Genomic DNA, 18,027 nt, shown 5'->3' with positions numbered 1-18,027 from the left:
TGGGTCACTTAAAATTCCACCTTATTTTCGGGTCAAAATGGGTCGACAAATTTAAAGAAATGGGTCCATTTGGGTTAGTGTCTTAAGGAAATGTGGCAAGCTTGGGTTGAAACGGGTTTTGGATTGGAACGAGTTCGGTTTAGGTTTCGAGCCGACATAAGCTTTCACACTAGACGGGTTGGGTTTCGGTATCCTTTGTTTCTTTTTGGTCGGTTTCGGAGCACTGGACGGTGATGGTTGGGTAAAAGTTAGTTAATTTTATATATTAATTAGTTATATTTAGGTAAATAAATGAATGAACATTGGTACTTCAAGCATTGCTATGTGTTTTCAGGACATTGGAAGTTATGGAGCTTAAACGAGCTAATGTAGAGCCACCCAGATGAAGATTAAGCAAGTCTCGAGAAGATGGAAGTATGGGGAAACATATATTGAGGGTTAAGAAGGATTCGGGAGAGGATTGGATAAGAAACCTGAAGCCGAAGTGAAAACTGAACAACATGGGTTACCAGGAAAGTGTGTTTTAGTAAAACGGGCATATCTTGGCCTAGAAAATGAGTTACGGAATCCTAATACATGAATTTCATGTTTCTCGACGAGACAAATTCGAATATGAAGTCAGTTGCATCTTCACATATCGCGAAGATGCTCAAAGTCGGCTAAAGTTAGGTTTTTCACTATATAAACGATTTTTCGACCCTATTCGGCATAGAACGACTTCCAGAGGCAGAATAGGTGTTCTAGGGCAACTTTCATCCATCCTGAGGCTTCCGGTTTGTCCTACAATCGTATTTTCATCAAGATAAGTGCTTTAACGATTATGTCGATGTCCGGCTAGTCGTATGTGTTCGTTTTAGGCTAAGGTTTTGTGTAATATACTGTTACGATCAGATTCTTGTGCTTCATGAATATAACCTGATTAATATTATATGATTTGTCTTGCTTAATTAGTATTTGGTTACTTAAAGCTTGAGTTTGCAATTATTGATTTGTGTAACGTTTGTTTGGTTGTTCATCAACACTTAGGGTTAAGCTTTTGTGTCATTGGACTAGAATCATCAAACCTTATCATTGAGTTAATCATCTTAGACATAGAATTGGTAATTGTGGTGTCCGGGTGCATTTGTGTCAACAATTCGGTTAGGGTATCGTTTGTCATCATAAATCAAACCATAGGACTAGCAATTATTATAATACCAAAGACTAAAGAATCTGTGATTAACGTATGGAACACATAACCTGAACCTATAATGAATACTTTTAATTAATATTGTTTACAAATCGTTTTAAGTAATCATTACTTTTAATTAAATCTTTTTCTAAAAACTGCTTGACATCGTCTGTCCGCTTAGGTTAAATAATTAATTATAAATTAAATAAACTTGTACTTTCCTTGAGTCCCTAAGAAGACGACCTTACTTACCCGTACTTATTATAGGTATTTAAGTCTTAAAATTAATTGTTTGAGTAGACCGCGACAACCTACGTCAGACAGGTTGGGTTTCGGTTTCTTTTGCTTGTTTTTGGTCGGTTTTGGATTCGTTTTGGCCTTTTGTTTCGTTGTTGTCTGTTTTTTCAGTTTCATTTCTGTTCTGTTTCAGTTTTTAGTTTCATTTAGATCGATTTTTCGGTTTTGATTAATTATGTTCGTTTTTTGTTTATGTTTCGTTTTCGTCGGCTTTCGGTTTCAGTTCATTTCTCGTTTTTTTTTGTTTTTTATAAGAAGAACGAGGACAACGGCGCAAATGTTATAGTTTTTTTTACATTTTTTGTTTTTGATTTTATATTTTGTGTTATGATTTTTTATTAATTTTTTTGGGAGGGGTTTTTATTAACACAATAAAAACCCCTCCCAAAAAAATTCAAAAAATTAATAAAAAATCATAACTCAAAATATAAATCAAAAACAAAAAATGTAAAAAAAACTAAAACATTTGCGACTTTACCCTCGTTTAAAAAAAAAAACCGATCCGACCCGTTTTGACCCGTTCCGACCCTGACCCGTTCTGACCCAAACCTTTTGACCCTAACCCGTTCCGACCCGAACCAAAACAACCCTTTTTTTAGTTGACCCATTTCGACCCTAATCCGTTTCGACCCAACCCAACCCATTTACCACCCTATAAGCACTTATAATTACATGTCAAATAATTTATAATGTAGTATAGATAAGGTACGATTACAAACTTTTATTATATTATTATATTTTATTTTATTATATATCTAGTCAAAGGTTAAAAAAAAAAGTCATGCTATTATTGAATTTGAATATATTAGTTTGGTATATTTTCTTATCTTCATTTTATTTTCATCAAGCTCCATGGAGGGGCAAACAACATTCAGCATTACAACATACAATTGAGGCAGCCAAAGGCATGAAAACAAATGCAGCAACTACTGAAAGTTTGATACCAAAGGCAAACAAACACACATGAATCCAATGCCACAAGAGTGGTGAAGCTTGGATCCTGTTTTGGGATTGAAAGTATAAAATTTTCGAACGAAAACGCATAGATTAAAATACTAAGCAAAAAGAGGGGGTGGGGGGGGGGGTTGTTGTTTCTATGAAGCTTCACCCTTGGCCATAAACCAACCCAAGAGTCGCCATTTAATCAAATATGCTACTAAAACAGAACTTTTCAACTAACTCGTGGCTAATAACTTGTTAGGTAAGAATTTATTCATAATTCAACTTAGTTGACATGTCTCGATTTAGTGGGCTTGTAACGACTTTCGATAAAGGTTGCCCGCTCATTGACTCACCGAAACAAATTTTCATCAATTTTTCTTGTACATTCGTAGTTTAATAGTGTTTTTTTTTAAGATATCTATACTTTCGAACTCTTGTCAACTTGTAAAATGTGACTTGACTAAGAAACGACTAACATATAATATCATCAAAATATATATGAAAACGAGTTATGTTACCTAGCCATGCCGCAACTCGAGTATACAAGCTCGTTTTCCAGCCAACTCATCTTAATCCGATTGTTAAACAATCTAACGTTAGTTTCAATTTTCATGATATTTGAATTTGAAAAGATATTGTTTAATGACAACTGTAAGTGTTTTTAACTTCATTTGAAAATTAAAATTGATAATGATAATGTTATAGGCTACTCCAACATTGAAATATAATTTGAAAAATATAATATAATTTGGATTAGAGATGTAAGATGCATGTGTTTGTGTCTGATGTCTTTCAAATGAGTTTAGTGACAGCCACCCACCTGCCAGCAAACATCTTCTTCCACTTGTCTTCTTCTATGCTATTTGTTTTTTTCTTATCTTGCTCTTTGTTTTATAACTTTTACCTTTTATTTTTATCGATTCAAATAGAAACTCGTATCAAATGATTTAAGTGTCTATTTATTGTATCATGTAGCTTTTGTTTATTTATTTATCTATTTATAACTTCATACAATACTAAATCTAAAATATAGTTGCACGCATATAATGTGCTAGACACTTCATTATATACAGTGAATAAAACTGATAGGTTGAATGCGTTGTTGTAAGGTTTAGAATATTATACACTCACTCAAACATATCGAATTAGACTTGAAAAGTTGGACATGTCATTGCAACAAAGTGTTAATACTGATACACTTTGAACCATTATAGCATAACAACCAACCACCTCTCGTATCATAAATATTGTTCGTTTTACCCATGAAGAGCTCATTGATTTGTTTTTTGTTGCCTACGTGGAGACTTCCCAGGAGGTCACCTATTCTGATACTACTCTCACTTTAACTCCTTAACTGTGAAGTTTTTCTATCGTCCACTAACATTAAGCCCAAAACGTGTTAATGATTTAAGAGAGAATATTCTTATGAACAAAAAGTCTCTCATAGTTATAGTGTCTAAGCATTTTACTCTCTAGGGCCGGTGGCTAACTATTTATTTGTTGGGTAAGGCACCAAGGATTTGTAGCATCAAATGACAATCAACTTCCAAACTACACACCCTTATGATTGATGGGTAAAATCCACAAAGCCATGATGATTAGAGGGTAAAACACCAAGTGAAGATGATTGATGGATACATATATGTTATGTTTATGAATAACATGTTCTTTTTTTCATCTTTCAAATTCTCATTTAGCATTTGGCTTTTTGCTATATTTATCAATAGGTCCACTCTTTTGAATTTATACTTTTTTGTTGATAAGAATTATTAGAAAATAAAACTGCAAAGACATTAGAAGATACAAACACCAAAGGGAAACCAACACCCTTGCAAGACAATCTAAAACCACCCCCAAACATTATCCCGACACGCACTAGAACAAACACTAATGCCCCGCTAACAACCGACTAAACCTAAAGGCGACACCCGACAATTGTGTTGGTCCTAAAACTCAATTCCATATATATGATTTAACACAAATATGCGATCACAAACTGATATTGCAAAATAAAAAATCGATATTTACATAATTATTTACCATTCAAAAAAAAGTTACCGGTCAAACAAATAAAAGTTAAGTGTACTAGTATGTAATGATTAGTGTTATTATTTATGTGTAATGATTAGTGCTATAATGAGTAATGATTTGCTAGTTTTTAGCGAATTGTTAATGTCTTGATATGTGTTATGAGTCTTATGACGAATGATGGTAATAATAATGGTTCATCAATGATTAATGGTGCTCGGTTAGGTCATGCTTAATGATACAAATAAAATCTTAAGATATCTTCAACTATATTTTGGAAATGCTTTATAGTCCCTTTTTAACTTTCATTCTTTTTCATAAACTTCTTTAAATTAAATTAAAGTAAGCTGTGGTTTTCGTCTCGCCCCTATGGTTTGATTTCACTTGTGATTATCCGATCACACTAATCCTGCTAAGTCTGACAGTTCACGTGAGGGGCAGTTTGGTCCTTTTTCTCCCCAGATAAACCCCAACTCTAATTCGCAAGCCTCCTCACATGAGAGGTTGGGGTGTATTTGAGAAAAAAAGACAAAAATGCTCCTCACGTGAGAGGCACACTGATGGGTTTAACAGCCAGGCTTAATAGGGTTAGTGGGATCAGGTTTAATTACAAATGAAATGAAACCATAGGAACGAAAATTACAAATTTGAAATTATTGGACAAAAACAATTTTTCTTTGTATATATAAAACTTTAATTTATCAATCAAGCAATTTGTTCATAAAATTTAATATTTAGGGTTTGAGCTTTGAAGCAAAACGAAATATTTTTCTTGTACATGTTAGAATAGTTTAGAAAATGTATTATACATTTACAGAAAGATATTCATCAAAAGTAATAATAATAGAATAATTTAAAAAGATCATAATAAATAAGCACATATTAGAAGCTTTTATCCCTTTCTTTTAATTAACTTTTACACTTGTATGCAGCCCGCAACCCACTTCTGGTACTATCAATGTCATCTTTAAAACATTGAGTTTTGCAATTTAAAAGGGGCTAATTGCGCAACTTATTCCTCGTCTACACTACTTTTTTTTTTATATAAAATTAAATAAAAGTAGTTGTTAATCTTGTTATCAAAAGAACAAAATCTAAAATTAACTCAATCTCATGTGAATTAGAGGAAACCGTTTATTAAAAAAAAAGAAATAAGAAAACATACGTCTATTATACTTTTCAATTTTGGTAAATATATCAAAATGTCAATAACCACCTCTTGATAACTATAGCACTATTTATATATTTGGTGAATTGTTTTCGGCTACTATTTTATACAAGGGTTTTGATCAATTAAAAGTTGTAGAAGGTGTTGGTGCAAGTTAATGCCGTTTGTTTGTTTGTTGTTTGTTTTGTTTTTTTTAAAAGGCCTGTGTAGGCTCCTTTGTCTTCGCCGTGCAGACATTACCATCTGCAGACTGTTTGTTTAATCAAAGACGTTTCATTACAAAATGTCCGCGCAAGCTCTTCTTGGTGCAGATTTGGCTCATTCACTTATGAGATCTTCTAAGGTCTGCAGAAGGGTTAAAACACTACACCCTACCAAAACCCATTGCCCACCACAACCACCACCGCGCCGTTCGCCACCACCACCACCCACTGTCCACCACCACTTTCCACCATCCACCACCATCGTCTACCACCCACCATTCGGCACCACCATCGTCCACTACCACCAATGTCCACCACCCACCACCATCACCGTCCGCCAACACTACCACTATCACCATCCAGCAGCAGCACCACCCACTACCACAGTTTGTACACCACTATCAATTTGTTTAAAATCTACAGACATTAAATAATAAACAGTCTTCTTTTTACGAAACGCAGAGGTTTGGTCCACCTTTTCTTTTACAGATACCTGCAGATGTGGTTTGCAGACTATAGACATTTTACATTTATTCACGTTGAAAACAACAAGAATTTGGCCTAATGCATAAACATAAACCCAGGTGACTTTGACTTTACAAATAGCCATAACTAAATATTGACATGAATACCGACGTGAATGGGTTATATAAGCGGATATATATTGTTTCATCACCTAAACCTTAAAACCAAGGGTAAATATCTTTAAACTTGTCTATCAATTTATTTGATTCTCCATATCAATATATTATAAGCTTGTATGAAACGAGTTTGGTGGCTTCCAAATTTATGTTAAGTTTTTGTGCCTCGGAATTTGGACCCCATGTTTATTGGATCTGAGATTTGTGATTCCTAGGTTATAGTTTATATTTTCTTAACCTACTTAAAAACAAAACAGTGGGCTTACACTCTTTCGAATAGTAATAGTAAATTGGTAACGAATCTTTTCTAAGAAAGAAAGAAACACCTATTTTTAATTCATCTAAATAGCTATTTATTTAATAGAAAGGATGTTTTATAAGAATATACCGAAGTCGAAAAGATATCAGACCATCTCTAATGTTAAGACGTAGAGTGAACCCGTCTCATACGTAGAGTGACGCAGCTTCAAAATCTCATCCCCACGCATGTCGAGTTTTGTTCCAACCCAAAAATTTTGTTTTACGAGATGAACTAGAATTTTACTAGTGATAACAATTGTGAGAGATGATTTTCACGTCGTAACAAAAGTAATAAATGACTCTCAAGCCGCATAATGAAGATTATGGTTCTCAAATTGATTATACTAACTAATGTCATTAATCTTACTATACCCTATTAGTAATTTTGCTTTTAAGTGGGGTTACATTTGATAATTTTTTTGTTGATGCTATTAATCGTTAATATTGATTAATAGGCTGGGTTTACAATGCATATTGACATATTTCTAACTTTAGGTTGTTAGGGGTGTATGGAGGCATGAAGAACGAAATGGATCGATGAGGGATTGTCGATCACATCATTGTTAAAATGTATAGATGTTACGGAGATTTATAAAACAACCAATCACAAAACATATGACTAGCGGAACCAGTGGCGGACCTGGCTCTTCATCAGGGGTAGCCTCCGCTACCCCTCAACTATTCGTCGATAGTGTAAAAGATTAATTTTTTTGACAAGTTTTCTTATTTCGTTACCCTTGAAAAAATATGACGTTACCCCTGTTTGTTTACAGCTCAACTAATTTAAAAGTTCAACCAAATAAAAGCCCAACCGGCCCATTAATTTATGGAACACTATGTCACTACAGGTCGAAATGCAATTAAACGCACCTACTCTATGGAAGCGAAAGAGACAATATGTTAACATAGGGCTGTATGTGGATTATAGAACCGTCCATATTTTAGTCAAAGACACATGACTAGCTGATTTAATTGATTTGTCTTGTGCACCTATAGTTTTTCAAGGAGTTCATCTTAATTTATTTGTTTAAGCTAGATTTTTTTTCTTTTTTAAATTTGTTAGGTCTATCTGTTTACTTAATTTATGATTATCGGTGGCTATAATTAGGATTAGTTTATTTAGTGTTTGAGTCCTGGAAAATAATTAAATTGGTACGATTATAATTAATATATGTATTGGGGTGTGGTTTACTCCCGATCAGTTCATTGTAAACAAAAAGACTCGAATAAAGTTTGTTCAACAACGTGTGCTTTGTGTTCGGTTCTTTGGGCATGTTTTTAATAGTTGTTGTCTCAAAAGACCACACACCCGATTTACTTCATAGACAAACTATCCTAATTAACACAAACATTTTTAAGAAAATGATACATTTATTAAACACTATGATAGAGTCCGTGTGATACACGGGTGGTAAAAAATAAAACAAAATGGAAGGTTGTAAATCTATACCTATTAAGAAAAAGAGAGGTTAACATTAATTCATCCTAGTTGAGTTGGTAAGCCATAAACATTTTAAAAGCAAAATAATGAATTCGATTACCACCAACAACATATTTTTCATTTTATCGTTCATAAGAGGAAATTATAAAAATGAAAATTTGTACACTTGACAGCTTATGTGGGAAGTTTAATTAAATGGCATTTGAAAAACATGTCTTGCTTTAATAATATAGGTAGAGGTTGTGCTCACGAGTACACTAGCTAATTGTTATAAACGGATCGTGTCGCACAATGTAATGTGAATATATAACTACTTGTTTATCAAAACTGTCATATAAAAAGCACCTACTAAACCATGCATGCTTATCTAAATTCAAATACTTTTTAGGTAACTCATATGTGATTCATTAATGAATTTTGTGGGTTAACTATTGATGTTCAACATCGTATATACGTTCAAACTGAAAATATTTTGAAATGAAGAGAGTTCGAATAATTTTGAATTTAAAATTGAATGCCTACCTTTACTTTCTCTTCTCTCTCTCTCTCCAAGAAACAAAAACATAGCTACTCTGCTACCACGTGAAATGCTAGCATGTTACTTTAACTTTCTCACTCTCATCAATCACAAATAGTCCAACCGATAAAACAATCTTTCTGTACGAAAGCATCAAGTGCTAGCTCTTTCATAACTTCATACCTTATGCTTCTTCTTCACTTGTGCGATTACACCATCACCACCACTAACATATATGAAGAAACACTAATCGACCCCGGGCAGATTATGGATAATCTGGGGGTTAAATAGATATTTCCCACGAGGGTTAGTTCCGGCAAAGATGGTTATTCTTCAGATGACCTGCAAAACAGACACCGTGAGCTCGTCACTGAGAAGGGGGGGGGGGGGTTTCTCCTTGTGACCACCCTCCGGCGTGAGAATCAGACTAGATTGCTCTGAATATAATTGTATATTAAGAGAAATAGCTAGTGAAGATAAGATACAAGATAATGATACCGTTCCAAGATGTTGGAGTATTTATAGCCGAAGGTAGGTTTCCAAGCAGGTACAGCCAGCTGTATAATATTCCTTTTATACCAACTGTGGGCTACGCACGTGCCATGCTGGTAGTTGGTGGGTAGGCAGCGGCTGATAGTGACATGGCCGGCTGTGTACTATTCCTTTTCCGCCGGCTGTGTACTATTCCTTTTCCGCCGGCTGTGTACTATTCCTTTTCCACCAACTGCAGGCTATGTACGTGCCACGACAAGGGTTGGTGAGTAGGCAGCGGCTGATAGTGACATTTTGTACTAGAGCGTGCTCCTCGTACTGTTGTCGGTGAGCTGTCACCCTGTGATTGGTTCATGGGCTGCTTTGGTCAGATCTTGTCTATTTTGTCCATACCTTGGTAGGTATGGTACAAAAGATCTTTCAAAAGCGTACGGACTGGCTCATTTGGGCGGGAGTATTCCCGCCTTGCTCATTCCTTCAGGTGACTGAATTATTGAGTTAGTACCTTGTGCGTGTAGCCTTGCTATTAGTGCGGGTAGCCTTCCCTGATGGCTTGTATCCGCAACTGCGGGAACAGGCGGGGTACTTCACCATTGGGAGGCTTTTCCTGCGGGAACAGCTGGCGTACTGCGCGTAAGGTCTTCATCTCTGAGCATGGTTGGTCCTGCGGAACCAGTTGGTCCTTGCGCAGACGTCCCTCTTCAAGGTGAGTCTTGCGGGTCAAACTGGGCTCTGCTGGGACCTACCTCTTCAAGTCCCCCCAGTCCAATGTTCTTCTCATGAATTGTTAATAAGTGAGGTGAACTTTTGGACTTAAGCAAGGGGTTTTGAAAAGGGTTTCTAGTTTTAAGGTTTTCCGTGGGGATTCTTCCCGCGGTTTTCCTAATGTCACGCAGAATTTCCCACTTTTCTGCTTGATCTTTGGGTATGATGCGGGTAGGTGTGTAACCTCCTCGCAAGTCAGGAGCGTTGAGTTTCAGTTGTATAGGTTCTCCACGAGGTTTTGGTAGTTTTAGACATAGTGATCAATTATGTTTAAACAACCAATTCCATCTTGGAGCATCAAACAATCTAGTTCTCAATGTTCCCGCTATGCGGGGATGTTATATCCCTTTCCACAAGCATGGCCCAGAAGATCCTTCTTGGTTTCAATTCCCTGCGAGTGCTAAGTATGTGAAGGGTTTCGCCTTGACACTGTACCCGCACTCGTCTTATAGTTACTTTACTTCCAAGGTATTCTTGATTTCAATTCCCTGCGGGTGCTAAGTATGTGAAGGGTTTTGCCTTGACACTGTACCCGCACCCGTCTTATAGTTACTTGGTTGCCAAGGGGGTGTATTCCCTCTTATTTTTGAATCTTTTTGAAATTCGAAGAGTTGGTGAAAGGATAAGAACAGTCCAAACTGTTGAAGGGACGTTAGCGTTGTCCGACGGTTTCTTCTGACAGTTTCAGGACGTGCAGGAAGTTATGGTGACGTGACGGTATATGGTCATTCCAGACGCTTTTTCAGGCGCATGGGCGCGAGTTTTCGGGCGCGTGGGCGCGAATTTTTCGGCACGCGTCCTTTCAACAGCTGTTGCCAGCTTGCTCTTTCCACGTGTCATACTTTAATTGCACCTGCGCTCTCTCTCTCATCCGCATTAAATTCATCGCATTCATTGCGATGAGTATATAAAAGGGGGAGAGGGTGCATCTTAATCCACACATTCACTTCACTCTTCTTCTTCTAAACGATTTCCGGCGAATACTCTAACTTTTCCGTCGAGCATTCTCCTGAAATCGTTCTTTACATCTAAAACATGTCTTCTACTCATGATCCAGAAGTCACCGCCGAAGAGTCCGACGTGTATATCGAGAACCCATCGTCCACTTCTGACAAGGACGATAAGAGTACTGCTGGCGAGTGCCAGTGTGCTCTTCCCGTCGACCTCTATCAGTACATCGTCAGGAAGTTCATGCTCGAGCCTTTCGAGCCTGAGTTTCCTGCGTCTCATCAGACGGTGTACGATGCCCCCAAAGGCAAGATAAGGGTATATGCTGCATTCTTCGTCTATGGGAATCTCAGGTTCCCATTGACGAAGTTTGTATACCGTGTTTTGGAGAGACACGGTGTGCACCTGACGGAGGTACACCCAATGGCGATCGCCAAGATCCGCCATTTTGAATGGGTGTGCCTCATTCCTGGTGTGGAGCCCCATGTCGACCGCCTGATGACCTTCTACTCCTGGAGGTGCATCCAAGGCTGGTACACCTTGGTCACCCGGATCAAGGGTTTGAAGATCTGTGCTACCGAGCGCAGTCTTCGGTCTTGGAAGCGGGAGTTATTCTACATCTCTGCCCGTGTCGTCCCTACTGCGATGACATTCAAGAACGGGAGAGCACTCCCCAGCCTTCACGCCTCCAACTACCAGGAGGCGGAATGGTTTTCCAAGATCTCCCGGATCCAGACTCCGGTTTATCGCTTTGCGGAGTCTGGGATGGTGATGCTTAGGATGAGCCGGGTATGGAAGGATGCTGGGGCAGAGGCGCCACAGATTCCCATCGTTCTTGAATACGGTTCGAATTCTATTCCCTATGGTATGCTCCATCTCTTTTTGCTGATTTAGGGTTTTTCTTCTAACTGCTTCTGTTTATTTTCAGAGGGGAACAATTTGCAGTCGCTCCTGCAGCCGCGTGTGTAACACCCTGAAACCACAGCGGAAACGTAAACGGGATGCCACAGACACATCTGATATCAACCACATTGTTTATAAAGAAAACTAAATATATTAATATACTTCAAATTACATTATCTCGTATTTCATTACCGTCTAGGTGATACACACATCATACCATACGATACATAATTCTATGTAATATAATGTATCCTAACATCCCACACGCAAATCTTACACACATCAAGCACTTAGCACGTAAGCAATCACTTCATCTTAGTTGTACCTGAAAAGCATGTGAGAAAACGGGTCAACTACGAATAGTTGGTGAGTTTCACAATTTGAGTAAACCTTGATAAATCAATATCATAATATAATATTATCTGGGGACACTGTTAACCCAGTACTGTACCCTTTCCGGGGGCAATGTTAACCCAGAAACACCTCTTTGGACATCTGGGGACACTGTTAACCCAGTTGTACCCATTCCGGGGGCAATGTTAACCCATAAACACTTCTAGAGACATCTGGGGACACTGTTAACCCAGTACTGTACCCATTCCGTACGATTCCCGTACAATCAAATATTTATAAATACACGCAAATCCATGCGTTCAGTATGTACTTAAACATTTCAATAGTAACATGCTTCCGCCCCGGGAAAATATTTGAAAATAATTCAGAAAAAGGGGCTCGTGAAACTCACCTTAGCACATGCAAGCAGGTAACAACAATCATTATCAGTTAACACGTCCAATCTGTAATATGATCCCTACGATCGTTACTATACACTCATTATTAATATAACTTTAACCAAGTTAACCGGTACATCTGGGGACACTGTTAACCCAGCACTGTACCCGTTCTGGGGGCAATGTTAACCCAGAAACACTTCTCCGGACTCAGATTGTGATATCGTTTAGAGTTCATTGATCAAAATTATTATTAGTCGTTTTTCCCGTTTTGCGTGCCTAGCACGGTTATCCGTTTTTACGTTCCAAAAATGAGTTTGGTCACACACGACCCGAAAATAGTTGTTGACTGATAATTTAGTTAAAGTTGTGAAATTAGAGCTCGGTTTAGACGCCCCGATTGGCCGCGGGACCCGTTTCCGTTTTTGGCGTACCGGAAACTGTTAAATCGGTTAAAAATACCCAAATCATCCGAATTACTTTCGGATGATTCATTTTTACTTGTTTAACTCTATTATATGAAAATAGTTCATTTTTAGGGTTTTTATACACCAGTCAGTTCGTTTAGACGAACTTTACCGGTTTATGCGTTTTAGACTTTAAAAGTTTGTTTTTATCTTCTTTTTAGCACGAATAATTATCCGTTTAGTCTCGGATCTTGAAATTTTGCAAAAATCACTTTTTGACAGTGGGGAATTTAATAAAAATATTTCCAGAATTAATTTTTATATTTAAAATTTATTTATCTATTTTTAAACACCATTTAAACACTAAATATGTCGTAAATACCAAACGATCTTAGAAACATCCCAAATTTCTCCTGGATGTCCCCTGCCATCCACATAGTCCCCTGTAATTTTTCCAGAACCAAAATCTTCCTTTACATGCCATTTTCACTAAAACCGAGCTAGAAAACCCTAGAACTCGTTTAACCGAAAAGCCTACTTAGACTTCTCCAACTGACCTCAAATTTTGCGTGTGACTTAATCATGATATAAAAAGCTTATCTGAAATTTTCCAGAATTTTTCATGATATTTAACTATTTTTCATCATTTTTGGCCAAAACCGAGCATTAAATTCACCAAATATTCATCCTTTATCAAAAATTACCAATAATTCACAGAACTCATATTTTCATGTGTAGATCATCCCTGTGAAATTTCGTGACCTAACTCTAAACCATCAACAATCTGTCCAAAAACTCCAAAACCGAACATAAACCGAATATACCTTTCGTTTTCCGCCACTACAAGCTACAAACTCGTCTTTCCGCCTTATCTATCACTAAATAAAGAACCTACAACAAACATACCACAATACCAAGCAAGTTACACTCACGATCAAGCCATTTCTTTCATGGTTTCGGTTATGATTCAAAAACAAAGATTTAACCGTAAAAATTCGTTTTTGATTCGTTTAATTCCTTTCTTGGACCAAGATCCCTTGTATAACCCGTATACATCACTTGATCATGCAAGAATCGGTTTTCATCATTGAAACCTCATTTTCTTGCAAATAAACTCAAGAAACGAAGATGGAAACATGATTAACTCGATTCTTTACCTTGTTTTCTTGCTACAAAATCTCGGTTTTGGATCATGATCTTGAGAGGAAGAGATGGATGTTGATTTGTTGGATGAAAAAAAATAAATAAAGGGCTATGGGGTTTTCCCCAATCCGATCGGAACTCTTAGGGGGGTGGGGTGGGACCCACCTCTCCATTCTAGGCCACATGTTTGGATTTCGGATATCCGGATAATGTTTTGGATAATCTGGTTCAGTTTGTTTTTCGGTTAAATGTCTAATTCGGCTTAAAACGAGGTTAAAACGGTCGTTTTTCGGCTTAAAAATGAAATTTATATAAAACCGATTTAAAAACTTTAAACACTTAAACCATGACGTTTATTAACTTAAAACATCATATAATTAATTATCGCGCATCTTTTTCGGCTTGATCGATCATCTCTTGCTCGGTCTGGTATTAAAGGTTTCGTTTAATGTACCGACGTACCATTAAATCGAAATTCTTTTTCTGTGCTTTAATTCACTTATCCCGAAGCTTTAATACTTCGTAAACATCACTAAATATCATATATCTCGTCTATAATTGAACCCTCGATTCGTTCGGGTTTCAATAACTATCGATCGATTAATCGCATATTCAATACGATGAATTATATATTCACGTACGATCAATACAGTGAACCATGTATTCTCGTATAATTACTATGGTAACTCATGTACCCGACATTAAATATGATGTAACTATTGTCTACCGGTTAGGGTATACCGGGTTTCGTCGGAATCGTTACATTCTCCCCCCGTTAAGAAATTTCGTCCTCGAAATTTTACACGCCTAATATTCCCTTCCGAGAGAAGGGTGGGGGGTTTTCCTTCAGAATTCACCCTCGCGTTACCAGGTATAATCTGGTCCTCGCTGTGAATTCCACTTAATCTTAATCAATAAAGCTTGGTGTGTCCAAACTGTTTAGTTTTCCCGTCTACTATCTCAACGGAATTATTTGTGATATCAAGTATGTCTTCTATGAGTACTTCCATTACTAGTACTTTCGTTGCCTCATCGCTTAGGTACTTTTCAATCCGTATACATGGCAAAACATCATGTATAATACTTAGCCCCTGGAGTACTTTAATCGATAAACTAAATGACCAATCATGGAGATAGTCTCATGAGGTCCAATATATTAAGGAGCTATTTTCGGTTTTGGCAAACCTCATATCACCTCTCTAAGGTGATGCCTTAAAAATGCCTTGTCACCTCTTTCCAATGACAATGGTTTCCTATGAATGTTGGCATAAATCCTTTGCCAATCTCGCGCTGCTTTCAACTCATCTTAAATATTATAAATCCGATTGGTTATTTCCCGAATCAATTCAAATCTTATGGCTTGATTGACGCCCATTTTCAATTTAACAAATTGGTGATAATTACTTCACCCATAGAAAGCTTCAAGCTCTCGATGCTTCCTTCCCCGCCTTCCAATAATGGAAGTAGGATGCTATTTCGATCTGAGATAATTGAAAATGGTACTCCATGACGAGATACCATTTCACAATCATGAATTTGGGCGAGAATTCATCGTGGTAATCGTCATAGATTGGGATGAAATGCGAGGATTGGTTAATCGATCCGCGATTACCCAAATTGCATCGTGTCTTTGATATATCTTGGGAATTTGCGTCCCGAAACCCATTATAATTTATTCCCACTATCATTGGCGAATTTTCTGTCGTTGTGGCGTTCCCTAGGGTTTTTGGTGTGCAGCCTTATCTCTTGCATAACTTAAATATTTACCAAAATACGTAACCATATCTTTCTCCAAACTCGGCCATTAATGAAATCCTTTCAGGTATTCGTATCATCAATAGTCAAATCCGATCCCAGATGTATGGAATATTTCGATCTATGCGCTTCGTCCATGATTAAATCACGAAGGTCATGGAGGGTCGGGATCCAAACCCGATTTTTGAAATAGAGAATTTCGTCCACGCGCTGTTCGAAATTCTTCTCATTGCCGTGAAATACCTCCTTTTCCAATTGTTCCTCTTTTAACGCCTCACGTTGAGCGACTCGAATCAGGTCCGAAAGGTTCGACTGGACTATCATCCCCAGTGCTCGCACTCGCAACGGCTTAACCCGATATTTCCTACTCAAGGCATCGGCTACGACGTTAGCCTTGCCGGGGTGATAACGGATGTCATAGTCATATACGTTTAACAACTCGACCCATCTTCGTTGCCTCATATTCAGTTCTTTCTGATCGAATATATGCTGCAAACTTTTATGATCGGTGAAGATGGTGCACTTCGTACCGTAGAGATAATGTCTCCAGATTTTAAGTGCGAAGATAACCGCTCCCAGTTCTAAGTCGTGAGTAGTGTAATTTTTCTCGTGTACTTTTAACTGTCGGGAAGCATAGGCTATAACCTTATTATTCTGCATCAACACGCATCCTAACCCTCTACGCGATGCGTCACAATACGCGACAAAACCATCGTCTCCATCGGGGAGACTTAAAATCGGCGCTTGGCGCAATTTTAATGGTTTCTATCTTATTTGGATCTTTGTGAAATCCTTGTTGCTTTACAACATGACCAAGGGATTATGCCTTCTTTATTCAAAATCACATTTCAAAAACTTCGCGTATAGCTCCTCTTGCTTTAACACTTCCACAATTTTCCTTAACCGTCGTTCGTGCTCTTCTTTACGTTGCGAATATATCAAAATATCATCAATGAATGTTATGACAAATTTGTCTAAATAAAGTTTACAGACTTGGTTCATGAGTTCCATGAATGCTGCCGGCGCATTTGTTAGCCCGAAAGGCATAACTAAGAATTCATAATGGCCGTAGCGAATCCGAAACGCTGTTGTTGCAACGTCCTCCTCTTGGATTTTTCATTTGGTGATAACTATATCTAAGACCAATTTTTCTAAAAATAAATCGCCCTTTGCAGTTGGTTAAACAGATCATTTACTTCGAAAAAGTGAATACCTATTCTTGTTCGTCACTTTATTCAATTCTCCCTAATCAATACATATCCTAACACTTCCGTTCTTCATTTCCCAAATAACACTGGTGCACCCCATGGCGACTAACTAGGTCGTATAAAACCTTTATCCAATAATTCTTGCATTTCAGTTGGCGCAAGTCGGTAAGATGCTTTAGCAACAGGGCCAGCTTGAAGTATTAAATTGATTCTGAATTCGACCTGTCGGGTTGGCGGTAATCCAGGAAGTTCTTCTGGGAAAACTTCTGGATATTTAAGTATCACTGAAACATCTTCTATATGTTTTCTTTTAAATACTTTGGCAATCGCGTTTGTTAAATACACCACGTCTTCTTGTCGTAAATATTATAACATCTCAAGATGAGATTAGAGTGGTAACATAATACCGTACACTTTTCTCTGTATCTAATCGCTTCATCGTCCGAAGGAGAGCTTCTAATCATCTTCTTTTCATATTTGATTTCAGCTTCATGTTGAGTTAGCCAATCCATGTTAACTATTACGTCAAAACTTCTTAACTTTACTGGTCGTAGGTCAATAAGGAAAGGGTTAATCGTTCAGAGTAATAGGACAATTCCAAACAATTTAGTTAACCATTAGGGATTTACCGTTAGCGATTCTACCGTATGGGGTTCTATAGTTTCACTAATCGGTATCTTTCCAAATGATAGGAGGTTAGCAGGAACTAACTTCTATCGACGACCGTAAAAATATCGCTGAAGCCCATTGATTTAAAACTACAACGTACTTAATACCACCTTTGGATTATGACGTGCTTTATTCGAATTACTCACAAAAGCACGGCTCCTTGCTTGATCCGAGGTTGATGCTTGTCTTGAGGTTCGTCTTCCAACAACACCTTGGTTCAACTTTGGGCAATTTCTCTTGAAACGTTCTGTACTGCCACATTCATAGCAAGTACAACTGTTTGGCATAATTTGATTTC

The sequence above is a fragment of the Bidens hawaiensis genome, unplaced genomic scaffold (assembly GCF_021521415.1).
Source record: "Bidens hawaiensis isolate Kalapana, Puna unplaced genomic scaffold, B.hawaiensis_p1.1 tig00034608_1, whole genome shotgun sequence".
Lineage (NCBI taxonomy): Eukaryota > Viridiplantae > Streptophyta > Magnoliopsida > Asterales > Asteraceae > Bidens > Bidens hawaiensis.
The sequence above is the reverse complement of the archived record's forward strand: the minus strand, read 5'-3'. Positions refer to the sequence as shown.